This window comes from Phalangium opilio, unplaced genomic scaffold (assembly GCF_054372755.1).
Source record: "Phalangium opilio isolate 3A_F unplaced genomic scaffold, DU_Popi_V2 ptg000329l_1, whole genome shotgun sequence".
In the NCBI taxonomy this organism is placed as follows: domain Eukaryota; kingdom Metazoa; phylum Arthropoda; class Arachnida; order Opiliones; family Phalangiidae; genus Phalangium; species Phalangium opilio.
In genome coordinates, this window is record NW_028324226.1 from 1336982 (window position 1) to 1360107 (window position 23126).

A 23126-nucleotide genomic window follows, 5' to 3' on the forward strand; every position below is an offset into this window, starting at 1 on the left:
TTAAAATACACGAATTTTGTTTGGGTTATTTTTTTTTTTTTTTTCGAAAATTTCTGAAATCGCCCGGGGTTTACATGGACTATTTCAGTCATCCTCAATTTGCTAGTTAAATTATAGAAGTTTTATTAGTAAAGGGAAAGGCGGGTGATTGACGGCTATGGCCTTTTCATAGGAATTGTCCTTTCCTTTGACGTATCCATAATCATTCTCTTCTGGAGCGTTTTAATGAAGCTGACTTGTCCCCGAAAAAAATCAATCGTAATTTTCTTTTTTTTTCTAAAAGACCTCTTCAAATTTAATCCCCTCCTGTAAGCGTATGGAAAAGAATCGGTATAGTTTAAGGTAGGAACGAAATTGCGCAAAGTTTATATCGAAAAGGTCGGTCATTATTCATCTCCTTGCATTAAACATCGCCAGGCAATCCTAACGGTATGATGGACTCTTTAGTCTATCATGCAGTCCATTTTGCAACAGTGTCATTACTAGGGCGGATTAACACTTTATATAAATCGCTAAAGGATTGAAAGATAGCTTAGACTGGAGTTTAATAAAGGTTTATTTCTTTGAAGAAAGGATCTGGGTCTAGCTTGATTAAAAACTAAAGAGTAAAAGAAGAAGAAAAATCTCATTTCACGATAAAGGCTTCGCTTTTTCTTAATGTCTCTATGGGTTTTCGTAAGAATGGAAAATTTTAAGGATAATGTTTTTCCTTAAAAGATTTAAACAGAAAGGGGGGGGGGCTAAAATGCTATCAGTAAGCTGATATAGCTACCTGTATTATCTTTTATTCATTTTTCAATAATTGAAATCGTCTGGACTTGGTCGGTATATTATATTCGCTTGGGAACTATATTCTCTTTTGAAATTTAATATCAGCTATTTTTTTTCTTTATTTTGTTGAAAATATAAATTTTAAATGGGAAAAATTCTTATTTTTGCTACTAAACTTGGGATCAAGTTTAATAGTAAGCACTTTGTCCCTGTAGTGTGTGTGTACAGGGTGTCTCTGACGTGTCACAGGTCTTGAAGAAATTATGGGAGGGTGCATGGTCTTTCCATGCGATTTCCAATCAGAAATGTAAAACGGCAAAATGTCATTATGACATTTGGCCGTTTTGAGTCGAAAAAGCTCTATGACATAGAACTTTTTTGACTCAAAATTTTCCATATAAACACCCCCATATTTTCTCGCAGACCTTGTAGAAACACTCTGTATATTTATATTAATTTTTAATTTAGCCTAGAAAACATTTTTTTTTTAGTAATTCTTAGAATTAATTTTTTTTTGCTTCAGATAAAGTAAGGTTATGCGTGTATTTTTTTCGGGTAGATATGACGATGAATATATTTAATTTTATCATGAATGTATGAATATTTCTTAAGCATATATTTCCATACAACTTAATACTGGTTATGTACAGTACAAAATTGATTATGTTATTGTACCCATATAGGTTGGGGTCCAAAGCCCAAATATGTGGTTTTTTGACACGTTTTAACCCGAGTGTACTTTCAACATAACCTGTCTTATAAACACATTGATAACTTATACCTTACTCCAACATAACCTGGAAGCAAGGTCCATTTTATATATAAAAACCTTCTCTTTACTATAGACGCGATCGAATGTACAGTGCGATTTGAATTGCATTGTTAAATTTGTTTGCGCTTAGATTTTCCTCGGAGGGACTAAGTAAGAACTGGCAGTCGGTTGGGCCCCTAGCTGGTCTTTCAGGTGGCTGTAATGTGTGCCCCATTGCTCGTTTGCTAACCCGAAGCTTCGCTTCCCATTGGGATATAAGCAATGGTACCTTTTATGTATCCGAGAACGTTCGCAGAACCATAGAACGAACGAGCAATCGCGTTTCTTCTGCTCGACATGTTCCATTTTAACGATAAAATCGAATTTTTCAGAGACTTTTGTAAAATGCGGATGGAGCGAGAATAACCTTTACGTTTTATTTTCGATAAACACGTAAATATTTAGAACGCCTTGGGAAAATGGTCATGGGGTGATATTAATGCATCTCGTTGCGTATATTTTTTTTCTCTCCATGCATGAACCTTAAGGCTAATAAAAATTGCATTAGGGCCGTGTAATTATTTTAAGTCCCTTCGGAATTGGAGCGTTTTTTGATGTTTGTTTGCTCTCCGAGTTCTCTCTCTCTCATAATTTCTCCAGCGTTATTTTGGGTTATAAGGAGTTAGGACTTGGTTCTTGATGCATCTTTAATATTCATATATTAATATTATGCCATTATGCGGGTCTGTGAGTGTTTTCTTTTACAAATATGGATGTATGTCGGGTGTCCCAAAAAGGGAAGCTGGTAGGACTGAAGTACATTGGGTTCTATGGACTATTTCGGGTCGAATATGTAACTGATATGACATTTTGTATTATAAGGACCACCGTAAACAAGTTAGTGTTTTATGGATGATCCCTTAATTAAATTAGCATTGTGTTTCTGTTTCTTTTTCTTAATTAAGGGGTCATCCGTAAAACGCTCCAAGCATTACTTGTAAACCGGTGAGCTGTTGAGCTAAAAGTCATAGAAGTTACATTTTCGACTAAAAATTGATTTCCCATGGAACCACCCCACAATTTCTTTAGTAGCACTGTTCCACCCGTTATGGAACACTATTCTGTATGTCGTCTTGAAATTTCACAGAAAGTGTCCATCCAAGGCAATGTAGCATCTTGAAGTATCCGCGGCATTTTTTATTTTGAATTCTTTCTATAGTTGACTTTGATATGTAAAACGTCTACTCTCTGGTCTATCATTTTGACCCGCAGTCCCGGTTGATTTTGGCGCCTTTCTCTTATAGCAGCTTTAGGACCATGAGGCTTGGCGTGTCATTGGCGAGTCCGTCCGTCACATTAGTTCTTGATGGCCTAAACACTGGTCTCTTATATCCCCCTTATGTCTTGTACCACCACCAGACAAGCGGCGCGTTTTTGTATCAAGGTGTATGTATCTCTTGCCGCGTGCTAAACTGCAATTACCATTACAACTTCGCGGATTCGGTTACGTTTCCTCGAGCTTTCTGTCCAATTTGTCCAGTCTATTAGCCCGAATACAGTTGCGGTCTCGCGTAGGTATACCTATCCCCTAGCAGTTAGGTTTCATACCTATTCGGCATCGTTGCGTGGACATTGATGGTTAGCTGGCCGGTGCAAGGTACTAATTTAGCTTCTACCATCCACGCCCTTAATACCTACGAATGTTGTAGGCATTTTTTTCCCCTCACGAATTCTTTACGTCGAGCAACACCTGGATAGGATAGAACAAATGCTAGATGGAATTGTTGAGAAGCAAATTCATCTGTTCAACTTAAGGCCTTTTCAGACGATGCAACTTTTGACGACACTAGATAGATGGGTCAAGAAGAAGTTGAGTTCAGTGATAAATTTATAATTTGGTGATTCAACTCGCACGACCCAACTAGCATACTCAACACAAGTTGACTTTGTCAAAATGGTGTATCGATTGAAAAGGCCTTAACTCGAACCAACCGTGTTGGTAAGATCCAACGGAACTGTTTGTACCTTCCTCAACCATTCCATCAACCCTGTTGAGAAATCCAGTCTCGTCTTACGTTCTCAGGTAGGCAAGAAACATCCTACAACCGAAACCCGAACGCTTTCCAATTTCAACACTAGATGACGCTGTATCTCTGGTACTCGAGTTCAAATCCCCAAAATTGTACAGCCAATGAGAGATCATTTTCTCTGTGACGCGTACGCTTCGTTTCCCCCTTCTCCGACCTCTTGGTTTACCCGGCATGGCTTACAGAGAGAAAGAGAGAGAGATCTCGGTTCAGAATCCATCCTAGAGGGGGTAAATTTCGCGGAGCAGGAATTCCCAGTCTCTTCCATCCCCTGTCAGGCCGCCGTAACTGGGCCCTTTAGAATCTGAATTCGTGTTCGTTCCAAGTTTTTGGCGTCTCTAAAACGTTGGTTCGCGTCCTCAGGAACGGCCACGTATTTTTGAGTCCGCGAACGCGAGGTTGTTTCTTAAAACACACCGGAGGTTTTTATCTCGAAGTAAATCCCTGTACTTTTTGTATTAACTACCGTCTCTCTTCTCTCTCTCGGCTCCATCCTGTTGTGGGGAGATATTTTGGCTCTCTTTACTCGGTTTTTAAAGAGAAAAGTTTCGCTCGCAATTTAATACCCTCTTTTCTAATCGGGAGTTTGGCTCGTTAAATTGTCGTTAAGTCCAGGATTTTTTGGCTTGGATAATAGACCCAGAAAATCGCCAGCCCATCAACCCCAAAAACTTCTAAAAATCCTAAATTTAGGAAAAAGCGGTTCGGTTGATTTAATTTTTTTTAGTTTAGTTTTTAAATTTTGTTTTGGTTCTTTAGAATTAGGGTTTAAATGAAAATATAAAAATATTCGCGAGTGACAAGACATCTTGGTTCTTTTGTTGAATCTATGGATAACTAATATCGTTTTGTAAAAGTTTGATCAAATTTTGCGGACGTAACATTTGTTACAAGATTTGAAACAACAAAGCGTCGTAAAACATTGATTATTACGAAATTAACGTTTGCTTTCTGGCTTGCTTTGAAAGAAAAAGTGTTTAAAACAGTGTCAACCCAACTTAATCAACCCCGTGCTCGCAATTTCTTACGGTGAGTCAACTCCTTCTTTTATGGAGTCTTCTTTTTATTTTTTAATTGTTTAATTTGAAACAATGGTTAAAGATAATGAATAAATGGGGAGGTTGGTTGGTAGCTATAGATAGCTTAGCTAATAATTGTAATTGCCAATTGTGACTCATTCTTAACAATTAAGTCGTTAAATAGTCCACCGATTTAATTGCACCATCACCACGGTGAATTTATTCAATTGTCCCATGAAGTAAAGAAGAAACGTTCTTGGTAAACAGCTTTTAAGTAAGGACTTCTTTAGTTCCGTTTCGTACGTCGGCTTTTCACGTCTTTGATGCTTTTTGTTCGTCTTCAAAGTTCAGTGGGGGTCGAGACTCGGCGAAGAGGCATTGTATTTCGGTTATAAAAGACTCGAGGAAAGAGGATAGGGATGAGGAGCGAAAACTACCGTGAAATCGCGAACGTGTTCAGCGAAAAAATTTTCAACTCTCTATATTATAGTCTATATGTGGAATGGAAAAGAGAGAGAGTGAGAGAGAGAGTCTCTTTAGTTCTATAGGAAATTTCGCTGACGTTTTTAAAAGCGCCAACACGTGAAAAAGAGAGAAAAAAAGACAGGGGCGTCCCTATCTATATATCTATTTCTATATAGGACATGCTCAAAATTCTATTTTATTATCCAGACGTAGCTTATAGAATTTTTCCTCCATTTTTCTAATGTTATTTATTAAGGGAAATATACTAAAATTTAGTAATATTCATACTACACCGCTGTCAGATGTAAAACGTTTAGTTATATTCAAATTACACATAAATCTGTTGATTCATTATATACAGAATGTTTTTTGAGTCAAAAATGTTCAATCTCCATTTTGCCGTCCGGGCCACTGTTTTCGAGTTATGATTTTAGTGTTTTAGGGATGACCCCTTAATTAGGAATCATTGTCTTAATCAGTTTCTTAATTAAATTTAAGGGGTCATCAGTAAAATACTCAAATCATAAAATGAAACAACGAGGAAATCGAAACAGATATTATGGAAGGAAATATACAAAATTTTAGTATTATTCATACTACACCGCTAGAGCTGTCAAATATAAAATATTTAGTTATGGATGTTTAAATTACACCTGCATGGAGTCAATAAATCAGTTGATTGATTGTATTTATGTTTTTCCAATAAGGTTAGGTTATATTTTCAGAATATTACGAAATAAAGCAACAAGAAAAACAAAACCTTTTAGAGAAATCAAAAGTTTTATTTTAAATAATGTAAAAAATATATCAGATTTAGAAATGGGAAATTTTGCGTTTCAAGTTTGTTTTCTAGAAAAAAGATATAAAAATCCATATAGAAATGTAGGGTTATATCTTTTAAAATGGATTCCTTTTGCGAGTTTAAGCGATATACAAATCTGAGCCGACCGGCTTTCTGTTTAAAACGAGATATAAGGCGAAAAACAAAGTGGAACGTGAAATCTTTTCTAGAAAAATATGGGTTTTAGACCTTGGGAATCGCCAAAACTTTAGCCAGTAAGAATAGCTGAAATATAAAAGCATCCCCAGTCTCTTTCGCGCAAAAATCGAGTTCACTCACTGATGTTTTTTCCTTCTTTTCGTAAATAAGCATCGTCCTCGGAAAAACGCCTGCAGTTCAAAAATTCTTATCCGGACTTTGCCAGAGAAAGTGTTAGGGATTTGAGAGGGAAAGGTATTATCGGAAGTTGAAAGAAGAAAATACTTATACAGGGTGTTACTGAAAGCACCCAGTCTGTCAGAAATTGAGAGTATGGACGATTTCGAGTCGAAAATGTAACTTCTATGACATTTTTCACTTAAGGACCACCGTTTTCGTTTTATAATTGGACTGTTTTACGGATAACCCCTTACTTAAATTGTTTGTGGCATTGTTATCCACTTTCTTAAATAAATTTAAGGGGTCATCCCTAAAGCACTCCTCCAATCATAACTCGAAAACAGTGGCGCGGACGTCAAAATTCCATAGAAGTAACACTTTTGACTCGAAATCTTTAAAACAAAACACCCCCTCAATTTCTGACAGACCTTTCAGAAACACCCTGTATATAAAGTTCAAACCTTCAAGGAAAATACGTCCTACACTGTTAAGAAAGTGTATTTACAACTATGGGGAAAAGGGACCAGCGCAGAGGGTAAAGCTTAAAATATATCGTATGGACACTCACTCACCCACTCACTATCTTATCCAAGATGTTTTGGACTCTACAGGTCCCCAATATGGCTGGCGAAGAAGAGCATGCATATTAATTCGAACTTAAAACCATAGTCGTTTCGTTAGTAGTAGGAAAGGTCATTTGAAAGACCTTTAGTTTAGAAGGTCATGGATACATTTTTAGTCGCCTTTTTTTTACAAGATGGTAGCAAATTGTAAAAAAAAAAAGATTTCTTAGCCAGTGTTAAGATTAATGTGCTTGCAAAGTTTTAGCTTCCTGGGTGAATCGGTTTAGACTACGGCGTTGATGGGGGTAAAATTTCGAAACTAGATTAATGGGAAGGTCATTTGAAGTGGGTACTGGGTACCTAATTAGGTCCATGGTTCAGAAAAAAAAAATGGTTTTCTTCTGCGTTTTATTGGGGTTTTTTAATATTTAGTAAGTAAGTAGTTGCTTGAATTTTAGTAATTTCCAATAAAAAGTCATGTCTGCTTAATAATAAGTCTTAAAATGTTTGATAAAAACAATACTTATGAATTTTGAAACAGTCACTATCTTAAACTATATTCATTTTAACATTTTAATTCATCAAAATTGAAGATTTTATAGTTATGGGTTTTATAATGTGGGTTTTCTATGTTCAGGTAGCCATATTGGGTGGTCCCAGCTTCATTCCTGCTTTAAACCCACCAATATGGCAGCGTAAATTATGTCACGAGACTCAGCTCCTCCTCCAACTGAAAGCTCTCTATAGACCGACCCATTATCAGGGGTAGAAAATATTTACCATGCTCCCATGTACTTATCTCCGTTCCATGTTGTTTAATCACTAACCGTAAACTTCAGCTGCCAAAGCATTACGCATATTCCTTCCATGCGTTTATAGAGATAACCCAACCAACCTAAGTCCGCTCCCTGGTTAACTATATACTTCGCTTGATCTGTTAAGCGGAAAAAAGGCGACTGGGTAACCAACCAGCCCAGCCAGTCCTACCACACCACACCACACCACACCACACCAGACTATAGACCAAAACAGGACCCTCCGCCGGCTCAAATATAAAATAAGCTAGCGGGCATCTTCCTTTGCCCGGCTATGGTATCAACCGTCAGAATATACGCGTAGGTATATCATGACGTTCCTATATATACACGTCTAAGTATACCAATCAGTATCAGCGTAGGACTTTTATTTGCAAACCGTGCCACCGTGATTCCTTGCTTATAATATTTGTAGACGTCAGTGTAATGTAGGTTGAAGAGGATACGTTTCATTTGACGAAAAGTATATTCATCTCAGGAATATTTTGCGATATCATACAAAAAGGTTCATATGTTGAGCTTAACTTTATTATACAATGTGTATAGAAAGGACCTATAATACCCTATATTTTTGTCATAAAATTGCATTGTAATAACGTTTCTCAACGTTTGGCTTACGTCAGAACGTCAAATTTAAAAGAAATGAGTTTAAAATGACAATTTCAATGTGTTAGCACTCTTGTTTTCTAAAGATACAAGCTAAATTGAAAGTTACAACGTTTTGGAATTCAGCCTTCACGCTTACTAAAAATGACGCCAAATTTCCCTTATATCATTTCGGACTTACGTCCCTTTCGCTTTAAGAGCGCTAGTTCAAAAAATGCAACTTCATATTTCTTCCCTCGCCCTTCTCTATACACCCCCCCCCCTTCTTCCCGAACCTTCGTAAGACAGCTCTTTGTCTTTGTTAGTTAACGCGGGTCGCGAGCCAATCGGTTACATCGATGAATTATTTTTAATTAAGTCGTATTAAAATATTTAAAATGAGGACGAAATGAATTAATTTTGTGATCAAAATTGTGCCAAGATCGAGGAACCATGGGTTCAAATAATTTTGGGATGAAATATTTACTGTAAGTTTGTCTTTTTGTCAAGGTTTTATTTTGTGAAGTCTCGTTAGTATTAACGCGATAATGACTCGGGGCGCTATGCTCGGGGCAAATGGTGGGTGTACGGAGGATCATGATAATTGTTGCCGAAGATGTTGTATTCGTTCTGGGTAAAGTAGGGTGGTGCTCCGAAGGTGACGGTCAGCGGGGGGATCCAATGAAATTCAAAATGGCCGTTATTTAAAAAAAAAAGATTTTTTTTTTTGAATTTTCATTGAAGAGTTTTTTTAAATACATCTTTTTATCGAATATTTTTGGAAATCTAAATTTTTTTTAAAACCAATTATTTTAAAAAGCCTACATGCAGAAACAAACAAATTTTACCTCTATATAATATTAGTAAATATATAATTTATAAAATACTTTTCAGTATACATTAGTTTTTTTCTATTCTCTCTCTCTCTCTCTCTCTTACTCTCCCTTTCATAATGACAGGCTCCGTTTTTTCTAATTACTTTCTTAGCTTCATCCTTTCTTCAACCCCCAACTTCTTCCCCCCCGCGCCAAGTGGGAAAATATAGAAGGGGGGGGGGGGTTACTAATTTTTACAAGAAAGAGCTTTAATAGGGTTTGCTTTTAAGACTCAAGACTTCAAAGGGATTTCTGCACGTTATTCTTTTTTGTGTGTCGGGAAACAATAATGTTTTATGGAACATCTTTTTTTCTTTGGTTCTTTTTCATCTCATCATCTCTAAGAGAATTGTTAGTAATTCATTAGAAAAGGGAGAAAGGTTTTTTTTCTTTTTCTTGTTCAGAGTTTTCGCTAATGGATTAAGGAAACGTTAAATTTTAATCAGACAAAGTTCGAATGAATATTTAAAATTGAATTAAAAAGTCAGCGCGGTGAATTTGGCCCTGCTTTCTTTTTTACTTTAGTATTTTGAAATTTTTATTTTAATCAACTGGTAGACAAGTTTTAATTATTTACCTATTCTTTCATTAGATATTTTTTTTAATTTAAAATATTTAAATTTCAAAGATAGAATACCCTCTCCCCCGCATTTTATTCAAATAAGTAGATTATTTTAGAAGTTTTTCATCGCGTATGATTCAATTTTCGTCAGAATTTCTATTTTTATTGAATTAATGATATGAAATAAGTTTTTGCTTATAGAGGGTGTTCCAAAAAGGGTAATTAAATTTAAGTAAGAAACTGATCTTAATTAAGGGATCATCCATAAAACACTCCACTCTTAACTTGTAAAGGTTGTCCCTTGGAACGAAAATTTTAGGGGTGTGCGAATACCACTTTTTGGGTATCGAACCGGTTATCGAATACCAAAAAAGTTTCCTTATCAAATACCGAATCGAATAGTTTATTCCAAATCGAATACCGAATAGTTGGGCCTTGGTAATTTTTTTCCTTCCCGATTAATCCTGAATAGTTAAGCCTAGTAACCGCGAATACTAGGCCAACTATTCGCGGTTAATCGGGTAGTAACCCTAATATTCGCCAATAGTCAATAAAAAGCAAGGAGAAGAACATTTAGAAGATCCTAAATTTCAAAATACCTCTCCTCATTGGTGGTCAAGTATTTCTTAAAATTTTCCTATGCACTTGCTGGTAGTTTTTGATGGGAGACAAATAAAATTGGGATGATATTTTTTAAAATAAGGTGGGTCTCTCTAGTGCCAAGGACCTAAATTTATGGTAGTCGAACTTTAACCGAATAGTCAGTTCGGTATTCGGTATTCGAATCGAATAGTGAAAATGGGCTTATCGAATTATTCGGTTCGGTATTCGATCGAATTATTCGATTGAAACGGTTAACCGCACACCTCTAGAAAATTTATTACCCATATAGAATTATCCACTGTACTTCTGTCCTACATCGTTTTTGTATCACCCTGTAGTTTTCATTCGTTAAAATTAGGCCAAGTTGTACTTGAAAAATTTTCTTAAAAGTAAAAAAAAAAATGCTTTTAACTGATATGTATCTCAGTCTAGCTAGCACTCTCTCTCTCTTCCAATTTCTTCTGAGCGTTTTTAAATCCCTCTATACGGACTAAGTATCGCGCCAAAGCCTAATCATGATGCTACACTTAAAAGCAACCGAGGCTTAGGTATATATAATTTTGTTTACCTCCTAGCGAGGTTAGCTCTTAAAATCTGGTTTTCACTTTTCTTACACTTTTTCCCCGAAGTACTTTTCTGTTTTCTTCAATGTAGGCCCTAGTTATTTTAGGTAGGTTTTTTTTTGGAGGCACTTCGCTAATGTCTATAATAATCTACGAGTCGTTTGAGGAGGCAGAAAAATGACTGGTTATATAATGTCCCTTCTTATGCACAAAAAGAAAACTTTTTTTTCTATTTTATTTTTGAGGTTCTAACTTTTTCCATCATAGCTAAGCCTAATCTTCCTTCCTACTGTGGAAAAGTTTACTTGGAAAGTTTGCATCTGCGAAGCTTTAGCTGTAGTTACATAGTTAACAGGTATTATGGCGTATAGACTGTTCCATTAATTCCAAAAGAGAAGTTAGGAAACAGGGACCGAGACTTGGGTTATTTTCCTCGAGCCAAGACGCACCGATAGAGGCAGCTCGAGTCGGCTATCCTCCCGCATCAGTGAACTCAGGCTCAGTCGGACGTTGCCTCAAGGTGCGAAGGAAATGTCCTAAGATGGCGGCATCTACCCTTTTGTGTTTGCTTCTCTGTAATTATTGGAATAGTCTATCACGCTGTTTAAAAGTAACGATGGTTTTCGTTTTATTTTGTGTAACGTGATACCGAGGGGAATGAGAACCAAAAGTTAATACTTTAATGTACAACTTTGTACAGTAGGGTACAACTATCGACTGTAGGACTTAATAGAGTTGACTGTACGACGGTTTGACTTAGTAGAGGAGGTGACTGTAGGACGGTTTGACTTAGTAGAGGAGTTGACTGTACGACGGTTTGACTTAGTAGAGGAGTTGACTGTACGACGGTTTGACTTAGTAGAGGAGTTGACTGTACGACGGTTTGACTTAGTAGAGGAGTTGACTGTACGACGGTTTGACTTAGTAGAGGAGTTGACTGTACGACGGTTTGACTTAGTAGAGGAGTTGACTGTACGACGGTTTGACTTAGTAGAGGATTTGACTGTACGACGGTTTAACTTAGTAGAGGAGTTGACTGTACGACGGTTTGACTTAGTAGAGGAGTTGTTTGTACGACGGTTTGACTTAGTAGAGGAGTTGTTTGTACGACGGTTTGACTTAGTAGAGGAGTTGTTTGTACGACGGTTTGACTTAGTAGAGGAGTTGTTTGTACGACGGTTTGACTTAGTAGAGGAGTTGTTTGTACGACGGTTTGACTTAGTAGAGGAGTTGTTTGTACGACGGTTTGACTTAGTAGAGGAGTTGTTTGTACGACGGTTTGACTTAGTAGAGGAGTTGTTTGTACGACGGTTTGGCTTAGTAGAATAGCTGACTGTACGACTGTTTGACTTATTAGGTGAGTTGCCCGTTTAACCTTCGACTGTTGAATATAATAGAAGAGTTGGGGGTACATCAGTTTAAGTTAGATTAAGTTTCTCTTATGGGGATCAAAGTGTAAAGGTCATGCGTTGAACTGAATGATTTTTCCTATAAATCTTGTAATTTATGAGAGAAGTTTCTCGAGAAGTTTCTCTTCCTGCTCATTTTTATTTTACACAGAGTTTCAAATTCAAATATATGATTATATCATATTATAACATAACTCAGGATTATTTAACTGATAAGCTACTTTAAGTTATGAATTTCTTACGACGGTGATGAAAAGGGGATACGCTTTATTATGGGGTTTTAACTTTATATAAGTATATTATTATCCAATGTATATTGACAGTACAGTTAGAAGCTCGACTTATCTTAGATCTTATATATGTATCTCAGCATTTTTCTTACTGAAAACTGATTAAGGGGTTGCGATTGGCGATTTAGAAGAAAGTCGAGGGTAAAAAGTGATGAAAAATGGATATTATCCCCCATAATAATTCCTAGCTTATAAATTCGACTTTTTAAGTTATAATCTCGAGCCTCATATCCTTAACTCTTACATTACATCACCCTCTTTTTCTCCTATACATTTTTTTCTTTCATCATTCTTATCCCCTTAAGGAAAGGAAAGGGGAGCTGGAAAAAATGAACATCCATACTGAGTGAGATAGCGAATTGCATTACGTAGTTATCCCCCCTACCTTCTTTTACATACATAGATGTTTTATTTTCCATCGGTAATATCATTTATTACTACTTTACTCAGGATTTGTTGACGCCATTACGATCTCGATCTCTCACTATAATTAAACTAAACATATTTTATATTTATGTATACGGATTTATCTGTCAGCTATATATAAGTAAATAATAGCATTTGTACTTACTCCTCCTACATTTTTTCTCCTCGATGGAAAACTCTGTTCTTTAGATTATGTAGTAAAAGAAAGAAAAAAATAAAAATCAGAGATGAAGATGCTCTTAAAATATATGCAAAAATAAAGTTATGGCCCTTGGCGTTATGTTATAAAAAAAACCCACGCTTATAATATTAGCAATAGCATATACAAAAATTAAGTTTACCTTTTTATCAAAATAAAATATTAATGTGAATTTTCTCATCACTCAAATGCCTTTACTGAAATAAATAGTGATTCCCAATACTAAAGTGAAGGTCGAGGCGTTGACCCCATGTTTTAAACTATAATCGAACCCGAATAGTGAGTTTCGTGTCCTGTAGCCCGCCAATAAACACTAAATATAGTCTTTTCGACTTAAAATTTCAATTAAAAAATGCTTAATTGGGGGTTATTCATAAAGTTTAAATTCAATACGGGTCTAGGGCTTTCTTAACAGGCTTACAGGCTAGGGGTTAGCCACCCTCCCAATCTTGAAAAGAAATCATCTAAATCTCTTCTAATGAATTACCTTTAATTTCCCTAGTGTTACAAATTAATGTAGTTTGTCAAATTAATAATTCGGAAATTAACGAATTGCTGCGTCCATAAAGAACATACATACAAACAAACCAGTTTCTCATCTTTAAGGACGAGATAATTATATTCAATCTTAAGGAATGCTATAAAACTAATCTTGCAACACTTGTAAGCAAGTTTCCAACCCCTCGCTACTGTCTATAATCCCTATCCCCTATCTGGTGTCGGCATATTTAATTATAGCTATTTTTTTTTCTTCTCTACGCTGTTTTCTCTTAGACTTATAGCGTATATAGTGTATAGCCGTAATGATGTCGTGCCATGTATATTTTTTATTTGAGGGCATGTTAGGGTTAATTTTATCTCCGGGAGCTTCTTCATGAGGCAACGTTAATTCATCTATCTACTTGATAGATACCGGTCCTCTCTTTTTTTTAAAATTTTTTTTTTTTAAATTTATAAGTACTTTGAATTTTTGAAACTGGTATTGGTGATGAGGTATATAAGAAAATAATGACAAAACCGGTACGCTTATACCTGATTTTGGTTTATTTGATACACTGCGGTATTTATATATATATTAATTAATTAGTATTATTTTAATTAAATAACAGTATTCCATTGTTAAGTTTAATTTTAATTCATTAAGAAGCCAGATCTTTAAAAAGGGGGGGGGGGTATATGTGTTATATAATATATATTATGAAAGAATTTTAGCGAATGTTATCGACAACACCTGCTTTTAATTATAGCATTGCTTTGAGAATATTAATGAGCCGATGGTTGTTACGAAAGTTTTCGTTGGAATTAGACAAATGTTTAATTTTCCGTTTAAATACGGTTTGATTTTCTTCTAAATTCTAACACCTGGGAGTTCTGGTATAAAATATACGAAATAATAATATTTCAATTTCAATAGGCAAAGATCCGGATGTCGCGTGGTGTAATTCCAACTGCCATACGATGTTAAGTCGAGGTTAAATCGTTTTTAATTATATAGTTTTTAATATAATCTTACTGAATTAGTTACGTTTCGGTTATAGTGGAATTAATTTCATACCATAGCGAATATTAACCCCTCGGTGCGATACCATGGTTTGAAATTATAGGGTTTTGATGAATCTACATCTCTCGAGGTATTATATACCCTATTGGAAATTCTAATTGCTATTTAATTGAAGTTCTATTATCGAAAAGTCTATCTATATTGCTCCTTCAGGCCAAAAATATTAATGACCGTAAATGATTTCAATGTCAAACTTCAATCGGAAGCTAAGAATGATAAGTATGACAATTCCATAAGGGTTGTCTAGGTTGGTAACGCTGAGCAGTGAGCGCGTTTAAGGAGAGTTACCGAGTGAAGGTTGAAGGTAACTATAACGGCGCAGCCCGATGTATCTCTCACGCGCACCTGCGTCGGCGCACAGCCTAGGAGCCAGACGTCACGTGAGCCGTTAAGTATACTACCCATGAACAAACTTCTCTGGTTATTTTTCCCTCTCTGTTGCGCCAATTGCGCATGTGCGGAACTCGGATACTGAGCCACAGCTTGGTACCGGTTTCGACGGAGAATTTTGTCTCTCCGAGCCTCCTGAATACGTGCTCGCTGTTTCAAGTTAGAAGTTGGCCGACATTGTCATACTTATTGTTTTAATGTCGCTTATGACGATACCGCTCCAAGAGTTAGGCTTGCGTTGTTGGGGATGTTTTTCGATTAGGCATTTCCAAGTCATTTCCATTAGATCTTTTGGCCTCCTTGGTTGTTAGGAAAACTGCGCAAAAACGAGGTAGAGGTAGATAGATGTGCAGTAAGTGATCTCGGCCACTTTAACGACGCCTTCTTAGCAGGCTTGCCTTAGAATCTTTTGACCATCATTCGAACAGAGCTTGATGGGCAAACCCCTAAAGCGGTAGTCGATGGAATAGTTTTCCTCCTAGCTGATCATTATCACTCTCCCCGCATTTTTTCTTTCCTCTCTCTTACACCGATCCGATCCTGGTCCATGGAAGATGCTGAATACGGTAGAAACACGCGATCATCCTTATACATTAGGTAACAACACTCTTCCCATCGTATCCTCTTAGCTAAGTGGACACACTCGAATCGGGCGTAACTATGACATCCCCTGTACATTTCTTTTCATCCCCCCCCCCTTCTTTCTTATACCAATCTCGGAGTCATCCATCCAGTCTCTCTAGCTCCGAACTTTTTCGATATATCGCCCTAGCTTGATTTCCCCCCAAAATACCGTATCCACCTGTCACTAAAGTTTTAGCTTATAACCAGTTGAATTTTTATTTTGGTATAATGTCAAGTGATAGCGGAATGGAGGTATAGCTATTAAGCTTTCGAAGACTTTCGAATTCAATTGCTCGGGGGGAGGGGGGAGAGAGAGGGGGAAGAGAATAGATTTTTCATACTAAAACTTTAAGAGGACCAGAGACTGACTGACTGTTTAAAGAAGAAAAAAGAAGTTTAAGGTCAATGCCAGATTGACAAGAAGTTTTAAAACTAAGTCTAGAGCGGGACGGACGGAATCCTACGTACGTTTGTAGAGGGAAGGGATACTTCTAATGTTTAAATTTATTAAATAATTTAATTTCACCTGTGAAGTTTTGCATGCAAGTTTCCTTTCCCTGTCTGAAGCCTGGAAAGAAATTTGCCCCGGGTCTTGAAGATTCTTTTTTTTTATAAGGAGCAGAAAGTCTTAGCAAAGTGTTAATTCTATTGATTGTCTTAAGGGCTCAGTCAATGACATATGCGTATATACATACCATTGGGAATAATTCTTAAATTAAAGACATCACCTCTCTCTCTCTCTCTCTCTCTCTGTATTTCTCTCACCGAACCGGCTTTCTTAAAACCCTTGGATGTTACAGACGAAAATATTCGCGCCAAAGCTGTTAAGAATATAAATTGCTCAAACTTTAATCAAACGGCGGCGGCGTCGACGGCGAGTACTGAAAAGTTTTAACGATTTTAAGCACGATTTTCTCCTATATAGGAGAGTTAAAATGTAAAGAGATATGGGCCAATTGACTTAAGGTTTAAAAACTTTTATAGAGGATAAACATTTCATTGGATAAGTTAGTTCAACGCGTTAGATCCGAGATGCCCGGCCCCGCTGGCTAGTGTTTGTCTATGTTTGTGTAAACTTTAAACCTAATTCGAGTTGGAGACTATTACCTGGAACTTCTGGTAAACATTGGGACAATGTCCGAGCGAGCGTACCCTCTAGCGGAAATCATAGGAAGCGTGACAAACACGTTCTCTCGTATTAATTAATAGGATCGAGCAGTTAGTTCCAGGGAATGCTAAGCCTTATAACGAGGCTCAATGTTCCATGCTGCATCCGGAGTAAAACACACACACACATACGACAAAACTTCTACAAAAGTCTCTTCCGACCTCCATCCCGCCTGGTAACGCCGCGCTAAATTGCAAACGGTATAAGCCGTCGTCGATAGCTTCGGCCCCTAACTAATTTAAAGTTTAAACTGACTAAAGTTTCAGACAGGGCTTGCTTGCCCTTGCAGCCTAGCTTGATATTAAGGAAAGTTCAAACCCCGACCGGTACCTACACAGCCGGTATATGCGCTCGTGCGCTACAGTTTCGAATCAAATGTTCACGACAAGTTTGCGTATACACTATATAGTGAATTAATTTATAACTCACCTTAAGTATTGAACGGAGAGAAACGCGCCAATTCGTAATATTCCTGTTTATTTTCAATCAGTATTCGCGAGTGAATTTAATAAATTCCCTATAGACGGAACTTTCGAATTAATTTATTCGAGTTCAAACACTAAAGATATCATCGGCTACGTCTCTCTTCACCGTTATTAACACTATATACCCAAACTTGGCATCGGGAAATGTTCCGGAAACACTGCTAGCTGCCTTCCAAGTTAGACATCCTTCGCGTTCGTAATGGAGTGTTGAATAGGATTAGAGTCGATAGAGGGTGGATTTACCAAGCACCCTTTAACCCGTTTTCTCATATTCCCCTAACAATGGTCAATTAAACGTTAGCCGGATGACGCGCGACATAACGCGCTACATATAACCCGGTAGCTGTTTGATCTCTATAGCATTCAATATTCAAAGCTGCTCGCTACAACAATAACCAATCACAACCATTCATTCCTAAAGTCTGTTCAGTCAATTAGAAACGATGAAGGTTTAATAGTAAGCCCTTAGAGAAAGGTATTCCAAACAATCCCCCTTTCGTAGCTGCTGCGTAGGCATTGAATCAAATAGTTTAAATCTTCAACCAGTTGTTATTTAATTTTAACACGCGTTTGGCCTATCACGCGCTCGATAAACGAAGCTCGTTTCCAAAGTGTTCATGAAGTCATGAGGCGTAATAATTATTGTACGTAGGTTTGAAGACGGCAGCGGCGTTGGTAGGAGATGGGTCGTCTCGTGATTTCGTGCCAGGCCAATCAAATATCCCATCGTTATTCTAACTCGATTTCGGTTGGCGTCATAGCCTTCCATATCCGTAAACTGTATCTTGGAATATTTGGCTATAGTTGACTTATTCGTGATGGCCAGGCTACGACCAATTTAGTCACGCTATATTCTTACGATACTTCGAAGCCGAGATACCCTGTGAAAGGTCTATTACAATTTTGCTTGTCGATTGTCCTTTGGGTTGAATCCCATTCCCGAATAGTCCAAATATATTTTTTAGCGGGCCAGTACACAGTGTCTATAATGGTAACTGTACTATAGAAAGAGGTCGAGGCGAGGGGTTTTTTTGCGAGGTGGGGGGACGATAGTTTGGTCCCGGAAACGGTCCAAAGTATACCAAAGTACCCTCCGGATTCGCTACATTAGCCGCTGCGTATTTTCGCCTCCCTTAAATATATCTTCCTTTATAATGGTAACAAGAAGTTTTTCAATTCGTCCCTAAGTATTGAGCCAATACCCGTCCCAGATTGGGGCAAACTGTGCTATGGCCATGGGTTTTAAGTCAGTATTCAGGGTGGATTGAGATTAATTCTAAAATTACTCCCGAATATCCCCATCTCTCTCCCTCTCAGTCTCGACTTGTATCCAACAAACTCGTGAACAGGCCACGTTCCTGGAGTCCCCCTTCGCGATGTTCATTGTGTACCAGGGACGGGAGGGTGCCAATGGGACGTCCGTCGACAGCTTCAACCCCAACCGAGGCGTTATGATGACCAGGTTGGTCCTGAGAAAAACTTTTCGGCTTTACCCCAGGAAGGCCCTCAATTTACCAAACCCAGCTTATGGCCATATGGTTTCCGAACTCGTCTCCCCTTTGCCTACATACAGTTCAAGAAAGTCACCGTTACCAATAGTTTGGTGGCCCTTGTATCTCCCTTTTCCTATGCCCACGTAGCATTTTAGCTTCTGGAAAATTTTGTACCATCATGGACGTACCGTAATTACCAGGCTAGCCAGTTTAGTAATCCATTATCGCGTCAAGTGACCAATCCAACCCCGTTACAACAAGGCTGTGATAATTTTCAGTTAATTTATTAGTCGTTTATGTAAATGATCGTTACAGTTTAGTGATTGCCATTTTGAAGATGTAATTAACTGAGGAAATATCTGTTGGGAATAATTAAAACAACAATTATTTATCGTGCAGTTGGTTGTACAAATGAGTGGAATCCTCCTAACCAAAGATACTTCGATTATGTCCTTCTGAAACTTTTGAAGCGTTGAACTACTGCACTCCATTTTTTTTTTTTTTTCAAAGGTGAATTGATAAAAGTGTTCTCTTTTTTTAAGATTTTGAAAGGTTGTAGAGGGTCCTTTTGTCCCCAAAAAATATTGTATTATGTAACTGTATCTTTCGACGGGAACTTCAAAATCCGGGTGTTTATAAAAAAAAGATTCTTTCAAGTATCTATCTGGTCCTTGAGAGGAGCCCCAAAATCTCTCACTTACCAACAAGCCAATTCTTTTTTATGGAAAAAGGGCGTAGTTGAAAGGTTCCCGACACATTCACAAACCCCCTGCCTCCGGAAATTCGTACCAGGGTATTCCTTTACCCGACGTTACCTACTGGTAAAATATCTACGAGTTTAAGATCCAGTCCAGTGAACTTTTAGGGTGAAAAGAATTATAAAAAAAAATAAAATAAGGTTAAAAGGTCAAAAGGGAGAGACCCCATCTGAGTCTCGACCCTGCATGTGGGTACCCTATCTACACTGCCCTGTGGTGGGTCCCTCATCCGGATAGATGAAGTTGTAGACTTGTAGACTAGTGCGCCGCATGCAAGGTCTAGCTTCTCATCATTGCTCCCGAATAATGCCGCCTGAATTTATTCAATCCAAACACGAATTGTTATTTTAGCAAGTGTTTAGTTAGCGTTCGGACCTTCGTATTTATCTGCATGAATTTTCGTGTGAAGATTGTACGAATTCTTGATGGATATCCATCGTGCACCCGGCGTGACTTGACCGGCCAGGAAGACCACTCCCTGTAAGTCCTTTTTCTACGGTGTTAAGTAGAAGTATACAGTAGATGCCGTGGTCCGTGCATCGGATGAATAATAACATTTTCCAGAGAGAGAGAGAGAGAGAGAGGAGGAGGAGGAGGGAGAGGATATTGGGGAATGATGGAATATATAGTGTTAGACCTAAAAATAGGCCTTCTAATGCATGGCACCGATAAATCTTTGTGTCAAAAGTTCTTATTGAAAAGCTGCCCAGAGCTTTTGCAAATCTAGTAAAAGGAAATTACTTCGAAGCTATCGTAAATTTTCATCAGTAAGAAATACGACACTTAACTAAACGAGTTCTCTTAGATTATTTCTAAATTAATTTTATTTTATTGTTCGGAATGTTTCTCACGTGGTTGCTCTATAGCTAGGGTTGCTGGATTTGTAAAAGTTCTTTCTTGATTGATATGGTTGGTAATCCACGCGGGGGATTTCAACTATCTGTCCAGTAAGTAATTAGATGTTACAAAGAGTCATTTTCCACTCATTTTTAAACCTTTAGAAAGTCGCTATAGACCACGGTAGCGCGCTCTCTCTCTCTCATTTTGAACAATCCGTCATACTTAAATCGGACACTTCACGAATACTTACTTGCTTGCTTCTTAGAAAAGAGGAATGTCGGTCCTACCTCTTCTAAGATGAGACCAGATCTTCGTGGGGGTATAACAATTACCGTGACAAAATTATCAAACGTGTTCTTAAGTACATCATGGGCTTTAATTGCATTTGAGGTTTACAATATAAAGCGCGTTAGTATAACAATTATTAAACTAAGCATTTGAAAATTGAAAACAATTTCATAAACTTATTTTTGGATGAAGAAAGAGGAGGATTTTTTTATTTAAGGAAACTTACTATACGTCGCTCAAAATTATTCTTTAAGGAAAGCAAGCTTCACCAGAGAACGGTTTCCTTTTTTTTTCATCTTCTCTCTGCGAAAACCCTATTGTTCTCCATCCCCCTGACTCTCTTCCGATAATTCAATATGAGAATATTGCCTCCCAGCCTCTTCCATTTTTATCCTGGGCTTCCCCGTCGAGTTTGGTGCCCAGTAATGAAGCTACTTTCTCGATCCTATAGCTGCCATGGAACAAACTTTTTCCGCGAACGCCCGTTCTCTTTTGGTGAAGCAGGCTATTATGAAAAAAAGAATACAGACTTTGCCGCGCTAGCTTGCCTTTATTTCTATAGTAAAAACGCAACCTTAGAACCGTATGAAATTTTACTTGGTTTCTGTTGGAAATCTACCAATTTCAAGATTGTAATCAAAAAGAAAAAAGGCGCGTAATTTAATTTCCTCGTGGCGGGAACCCTCGTGTCACGACTATATGACCATGGACGGTACCAGTTCCTATATATATATATACGATAATATTGTACCAGAAAATGATTGAATGGTTTTTATAACATCCTTTTCCTTCCAGAGTAGAGTTAGTTTTTAGACTGAGGGGGACGGGGACTTTAGGCTTATTTCATGCTTGGTTATATTAGGTTATGGCTGTTTTAATAGCTACCCTTTAGGCTCGGGCTTTGATGTTAAGTAACAGTTCGTTGCTATGGGCCTTTATTGGTCGACGGGCCTCGTCTGTGTTTGAGCATATATTTTTGAAAACAGAAATATGCATACCACAGTCCCTGTTGTACAAATGTTCCCTTAAACAGTGGAGTCTTAACAGCATTGCAGACCCCTGGGCACTGCAATACATTGGGCCCATATTAAAGTAAATATCAAGTAAAATCATGGCTGTATGTGTGTGTGGGGCAGGGTTGGCAAAAAACCGGATTTTTCCTGAAAAGTCCACTGGTCTGGTTTTTTGCTGGTTAAAACCGGATTTTTCGGTTTTATCCGGATTTTTCAAAAATTACTCCTAGGTGTGCCAGAAATAAGCAAGTAACAGTTTTTTTGCTTATTTCCTGCACTCTTGAATCATAAGCCGTCGTCTGCTACATACAGTACTATTAGAAAATCAGTCTCACTTAGCCACTTTGTGTTTATAACTCATCTTAGATGTTTTGTATAGCTGTACTTTCTGTAAAAAGATAAAAACCGTAAAACTAACAATACTAGATAGTTTTTTATCATGCCTAAAGCGGGTGGGCATCATAGTGGTGGAAGGAAAATTGATCCAGTATGGATGGAAGTAGATAAACTCCCAAATGAAGATGATAACGATGGTTCTTCATTAAGTTCAAAAGCCAAATGCAAACATTGTGGAGCTGAAGTTAGTGCAAGAGCAGAAAGGATTCGTTCTCATTTGGAAAAATGCACAAAAAGAAACCCGAGGGGTAACACTGAAATTGGAACCTGGTCACCTTGTTCTTCAGAATTGTCTCCTGCAGCTCTAAGTACCAGTGAAAGTTTATCTTTTGCTGATGAACTGTCATTTTCAACTTCTTCTTCTTCTGCTCCCGCTACACCTAGCCCTAGTCCTACATTTGGTCAATTGGACAAATTGAAGAAGGCCCAGTTGAAGTTACTGAAACCTAGTAATCAGTCACGAATAACAGAATATGGAGTTCAAACTACCGCATCTCAAAAACATGCTATTGATAAATCAATTGCTAAATTTTTCTTCAGCAACAACATTGCTTTCAATACAGCTGAAAGTGTATACTACATAGAAATGATGAAACAAATGCGCCCAGGGTACATTCCACCAAATAGAAAGGACTTGGCTGGAAAATTGCTAGACGAAGTGGCTGAAGATGTAGATTCTGCTCTTCAAGCAGATCTGAAAAATAATAAGTTCATTACCATTACATTAATGCAAGATGGATGGTCCAGTTGTAAAAACGACCCAATTCTTGCTAGTAGCATACACACTGGTCAGCATGTGTTTCTCTTAAATTCTGAAGATTCAGCTGAAGAAAGGAAGAGCAGTGACTACTGTAAAGAAGCAGCTTTAAAATCTATGAAGTTAGTAGAAGAAAAATATCATCTCAAGGTTTTTGCTATTGTCACGGACAATGAAAATAAGATGAAAAAGATGAGAAGAGATTTGGAAA

The 23126-nt window shown here is 37.5% G+C and overlaps 1 protein-coding gene across 7 annotated transcripts in view; it reads left to right on the forward strand.

Moving 5' to 3' along the window:
* Positions 1–23126, forward strand: part of LOC149610206 (latrophilin Cirl-like) — a 331713-nt gene that overhangs the window by 130565 nt on the left and 178022 nt on the right. Inside the window, exon 1 of one of the 7 annotated variants that reach the window (XM_089859270.1) lies at positions 3830–4638. The exons of the other annotated variants lie outside the window; for them this stretch is intronic. The gene's annotated coding sequence lies outside the window, so the exon portion shown is untranslated. Of the gene's footprint in view, positions 1–3829; positions 4639–23126 lie in introns of those variants that run through there. 7 annotated transcript variants of the gene reach the window in all.